The sequence below is a fragment of the Dipodomys merriami genome, unplaced genomic scaffold (assembly GCF_024711535.1).
Source record: "Dipodomys merriami isolate MVZ:Mamm:240054 unplaced genomic scaffold, mDipMer1.0.p SCAF_2, whole genome shotgun sequence".
NCBI classification, from domain to species: Eukaryota; Metazoa; Chordata; class Mammalia; order Rodentia; family Heteromyidae; genus Dipodomys; species Dipodomys merriami.
In genome coordinates this window covers 2178609-2184826 of record NW_027203381.1, presented here as the reverse complement: position 1 = coordinate 2184826, position 6218 = coordinate 2178609, and positions in this window count along the sequence as shown.

The window sequence follows — 6218 nt, the reverse complement described above, 5'->3', positions numbered from 1 at the left end:
GTCACTCAAGAAGCCTCGCCCTCAGACGGTGCTTCCCCGGGCCAGCCCAAGCGTATCCCCGCCCATCGCCCGGCTGTTGATTGGCTATAAGAGGTGTCCTTCACAATCACCCGCGCCCGGAACGCGAATGGGGCGGGAGTTCGCTGAGTCTGCGCGGGAGGGGTGGGAGGCGTCTCGGGGGACTGCGGGTCGGGGTTCAGGGCGAGGCGAGGGTGTTCGAGCTGGGGGTGCTGCTTGCGTGGCCCAAGGTGAAGGAGCATGACCGGGTACCCGGAGCGAGCGATGGGGTGGGGCGGGAGCAGCTTCGGTCCCGGACACGAAGTCCCCGCGGCGTGAAATGGTAGCGGAGTGTCGGCGTTGGCCAGGCCCGAGGGCCGGACCTCGGCGGGCCCAGCGTCCCAGACAACAGCTTCTCTGGCCCCGTTCCCACCCGGGAGAATCATAAGAACTCCAGGGGAGTCACTTTCGACTTGCCCGGCACAGGCGCCCCGTTTGTCTGCAGCCCGTCTGGCCGGCCGGCGGGGCCCAAGGACTCCATCCGCCTCTTATCTGCCTTTCGCCACCGTGCTGTCTAGATAAGGCCTCGATGATGGACAGCACTTGGAAGCGAATCTGGAAGAAGCTCCCGGCCTGGCCCTCCGCTGCGCTCCTGTTGGGCGGGGGTGAGGGAGGGGACGGTTCCAGCCAGGCACAAGTCCAATGCTAGTTTTCTTAGACGCCTTTCAGCACTGGGAGTTCAATCCAGAGAGAACAAGCCAGGTGATCACAGGTGTCCTTTAAGGTCCGAGGGGCTCAGCACAGTCGCTGCACATCTTAGGTTCTTGGGAGAGATGGTCCCTTCCTGTCGAATGGCTGCTCATTAAGAAAACATTGCTTAAGCATTCCTCAATATTTACATTTTTTCTTTGTTTTCTTCACCATAAGCAAATAGTTCAAGTGCAACACTTTGTGATTCAGATATACTGTATTCCTAATAACAAGCTAGTCCTCACAAAAGAAAGTGAGTTTCCGTGCTGTAGTTTTATAGTTATTGTTCATACATAGTACATAAAATTTTCGTTTCACATTAACTAATAAAAATATGTTGGAATAATTTCCAAGGAAGTTCTACTTTTAACCTTAAATTTTGAAATAATTATAGGGTTACAGGAAGTTAAATATGTAAGGAAGGTCCTGGGTATTTTTCACCCAGTCTCCCCCAATGGATATCTACAAAAATAACTACATTGCCAAAGCTCAGGAAATTGACATCAGTACAATGGATATGTATAGTTTCATCCCATTTTAGACTTTGTGCAGCTGTGGGTAACCTTCACAAGGAAGACACCAGGAACAATGGCTCACACTTGTAATGCTGAAATTGGGTGGACTGCAAATTGAAACAAGCCTGAGCAAAAAAGCTCATGGTACCCCCATCTCAACCAGCAGAAAGCTGAGTACCACACAGTCCTATCATCCCAGATAGTGGAGTAACATAAATACAATTGCAACCCTATTTGAAAAATTAATACATCAAAATATCTATGGGCCTGCCTCAAATCATAGAAGCCAAGGCCCTGGACTCAAATGCCAGTATAACAACAACAACTACAACAACAACAATAATATTTTTTTAAAGGATACAACTGCTTCATCACCAAACTCTAGACTGTAACTGGGGCTATCCCTATATATAGTCCTTCCCCATGTCATCCCTAACCCTGGCAACCAGGCCTGTTTTCCATCTATATTTCTCATTTCAAGATTTTATACACACACAGAGCCTTTTGAGATGAACGTTTTTCACTTAGGGTAATGGCATGGAGATCACTGTACAGTATATCAATAGCTCCTATCCACTACTATTATTATTGCATAGAAGGAATGTACCACATTACCACCACTTGCTTTACCATTCCTTTATTAAGGGACATTCTGGTTAGTTTCCTTGCTTGGCTTTGCTATGGAAAAGTTGCTATGAACAATCACATACAAGTATTGTGTGAACATTAGTTTTTATTTCTCTAGGATAAATGCCAAGGAATGTGAGTGTTAAGAAATATAATTCAGTGTATGTTGTTTGGCCAGAAACTGCCAGTCTTCCACAAGGGCTGTTCTATTTCACATCCCTACACAGTGCATAAGAGATCCAGTTTCTCCAAATCCCCACAAACATTTGATATTGTTATGATTATGTATTCTAATAGGGAGATAGAGCTGTAGTCTTAGTTTGGAATGTCACTCTATGTACTTTTTGTCATTTGTATATCCTGTTCAGTAAAATATCCCTTCAAGTGTTCTGCTTGTTTTCAAATCAAATTGTTTGCTTTTTTTAAGGTGGAATTCCAAGAGTTCTTTTTACACACATACTAGCTATGAGTCCATTGTTATATGTGTGGTTTGGAAACATTTTCTCTCAATTTGTACTCTGTCTTCTCATCTTTTTGGTCTTTTTTGAAGGTCCATATATCAGTTTTCCTTTTATTAGATCATGGTTTTGGTGTAATATCTAAGAACTCTTTACTTAGTTCTAGCTCTCAACTGTTTTCTCATTTATATCTACCAGTTTATTACTCTTACATTTATATGTGCAATCATTTTGAGGTAAGTCTAGTCTAGGCTGGCCTCACACTTTTGGCCTCAAGAGATTTTCCTATCTTAGTCTCCCACAATGGTGGCCCAGTTTGCAATATATTTCTGGTTAATTTTTGTATTACACAGAGCAAGTGATGGAATGAGAAAGAGTCTCTTTGGCTGGGTGAGATGGCTCATGCCTGTAATCCTAGCTACTTGAGAAATATAGAGTTCAGAGGTTGAGATCAAGGCAAGGCCAGGCAAAAAAAAAAAAAAAAAAAAAAAAAAAAGCTGCCGAGATCTCTTTTAATCAACACAAACGTGGGCAATATGGTATGCACCTGATATCCCCTTTACATGGGAAGATAGTAGTCCTGACTGGCCTGGGCATAAATGTAACACCTTCTTTGAAAAATAAATGAAAAAAACTAGCAACATGGTTCAAGTGGTAGAGTACCTGCCTGGAAAGCACAAAGCCCTGAGTTCAGCCTCTAGTACTGAAGAGAAGAAAAAAAAGTTCTCTAAACTCCAAAAAATAATATTTGGGACAGACATTGGTGGTTCAGGCCTGTCATCCTAGCTACTCAGGAGGCTGAGATCTGAAGATTAAGATTTGAAGCCAACCTGGGCAGAAAAAGTCCATGAGACTCTCGGCTCCAACTAACTACCCAAAAAGCCAGAAGGTGGAGCTGTGGCTCAAGTGGTAGAACACTATCCTTGGGCAAATAAAGCTCAGGGGCAGCATCCAGGCCCGTGTTCAAGCTCCAAGACTGTAACCACAACAAAATTGGGAGAAATAACAGAGCATTGGAATGAGAATACATAGAGAACTAGGGGTAAGCTTCAGCAAGGGAAAGGAGAAATTTACATAAAATACTTGTATACATACAAAAGTCATTGTACTTGAAGACCTGTGGCAAGAGTTGGCCTGAGCTTACAGGTGGAGATGTATCTTGTCTGGATTGCTACAGTTCGTAAGAATATTAATGATAATCTTTGCTGCAGAAATCTATGCATGCCTGCTTGGAGGAATCTTCTTTGGCCTTTGAAAAGTGCTTACATGAGACAGGCAGGCATAAGCCCTCTCCCTTCACTACTACTTAACCGTAATTCTGTGTGGGTCAGACCTTGGTATTATCAGCTTTCCTGCTCCCAAGTAAAGCTTGCGACCATCAGAACAGAAAATACCGTGTGCTTGGTAAATATTTGTCAAATGAACGAGCGGCACCTGCCATGAGCCTTCTAAGACCTTCCACTTGTGGACACAACATCTGCACAAGGCCTTCCGTAGCTTGCACAGAGCAGACATGAGAATCTGAGGGGAGTACGCGCTGCGTCCTGTGGCCAGCCGGGCAGCCTGGGCGGCCCTGGCTCTGGACCCACTGTGGCTCACAGCAGGTTCTTGTCGGCTGGTGCTCTGCCAGCTTACCTCTTCTAGGAACATCCAGATGACTCCAGCTTCTCTCTGCCAACAGCGGGTATGACACAACTTCGAGGGCGTCTGTTCGGGCGGGTGGGCCTAAACACTGGTAGCCTGGCGTGCTGGAGCGGCATGGGGCACGCTGGAGCAGCTGGGCAGCTCTGGACGGCGCTGAGAGGCGCTCAGTGCTCAAAGAGGAAAGCCCTGGTGGGAATAGGGGTAATGCCGGGGAGTGTGGCCGGCTGGGGCCCAGGGTGGCCAGGCACTGAGCAGCCATGGGCCTACTGGGTGCGCCTGCCCAGTCACTGAGGAGCGCGGGGCATGCTGGGAGTGCAAGGCATGCTGGGAGCAGCTGGCCAGGGCCGCCAGACACTGAGGTGAGTGGGGTCGGCTGGATGCACGGGGCATGCTGGGAACAGCTCCCCGGGTGGCCAGACACCCACGAGCGGGAGCAGGCTGGAGGAAGGTCCTGACAGGGGCCTGGAGTCTGGTGGGCGCCGGAGCGCAGGGCATGCTGGGAGGAGGCGCCCCCGGGAGCCCGGGGTCTCCGGAGCAGCTCCCCGGGAGCGGGAAGGGCTGAGGAGAGCGGCCCGAGCAGGCCCGGGGGCCCTGGCGGAGCAGGCCCTGCGCGCAAGGGGGCTTCCCGGTGTGGGAAGCGAGTCGGGGCTGGGCCCACCGGGAGGGAGGATGGGACGGGGAGGGCCCCGACCTCCCTGGCGGCCCGGGCTCGGGCAGGTCCGCAGCACTGGCCTCGCGGCCTCCGGCTTTGACAGCAGGAAAGGCCTGGCCAGCCGTGGGCCTCACGGGTTCCAGTGGTTGGTGTGTTTGTTTTTAAAGTTATACTTCGTGAGGAACGCATAGAATTGGCTTTCTGGGAAAAATGTGTTGAGGGCTGGGGATATGGCTTAGCGCTCTACCGCTCGCCTCGCATTCCCTGAGTGCTGGGTTCGATTCCTCAGCGCCACATACAGAGAAAAAGCCGGAAGTGGCGCTGTGGCTCAAGTGCTAGAGTGCTAGCCTTGAGCAAAAGCAAAAGCAGCTCAGGGACAGTGCCCAGGCCCTGAATTCAAGCCCTAGGACTGGCCAAAAAAAAAAAGGTAATAAACCCCTCAGATAGTTCCACCTAGTTCTAGAAGCCCAGGACCTGCAGGAGGCCATAAGTGCAGCCATTACTGAACAACGTAATGCTTGGGCACCCACTACGTGGGAGGTGTAAGTAAGGAGGATCCAGGTCTCGCTTCAAACCCAACGTACTATTAAGGAAAAAACAGGGATGGGAGCCAAGTGAGAACAGGAGGCTCTGACTCCAAGCCCTGATACTAGACCACAGAGACATCAAAAGTTCTGGGGGTGAAGTTCAAGTGGTAGAGCACCTCTCTAGCAAGCATGGAAATCCTCCGCTCAAACCCAAGTTACTACCTAAAAAAGAAAAATCTACTGAAGTTTTCAAACCCTTTGTTTCTTAGAGAAATGGTTGGAGCCCAAAGGACATTCTCAACATTCTTCAAATGACACCAAATTACACTTTTGTTACTGTGATCAAGGTTAAGACTGTTCCAATTCCTGGGCTAGTATGTGATTATTTATCTCCTCAAAGAAAAAGTATGTTGATGTTAAAAAACTAGAGTCAAAGTTCCTTCCACCCATGTATATGTACTTGTTAGAGCACTTGACCTTCAGTAGATTAGTATACTCTTTACATTCAAGTTTTCTGTAATATTAAAGACTTCAGATATGCTCTGTGAATTACCAGTTGTTAAATGTGCTTAAAAAAAAAAAAGAAGTTTTAAAGCCAGATAATTTAGTGGAAAAAAGTACACAATTAAAATTTGGAGCTCTTAGTTTCCTTTTATGTAAAATGAAAGAAAATACATTTTTTTCTTTCTTTTTTTTATGGTTGTGGGGCTTGAACTCAAGGCCTGGGTGCTGTCCCTGATCTCTTACACTCAAGGCTACCACTCTAACAGTGTGAGCCACAGTGCTACTTCCAAAATAATACATTCTTTAACCTTGAGGTGACTTAAAATTGGGAACAGCAGAAGATTCAACTGTACGTTTTGATTTTTAAATTATTGTAAAGATTTTCTTCTTCTACAAAGAAGATGTAACAAGAATAACCATGAACTATGGGAAAATTTATGATAGCAGAAACATAGAGAAGACTACTCATTTAATAAATTAGTTGGTGTTTTGCATTATAATTAATTATAGTATTCCACTGTAAGTTTAAAAGCTAAATTATCTT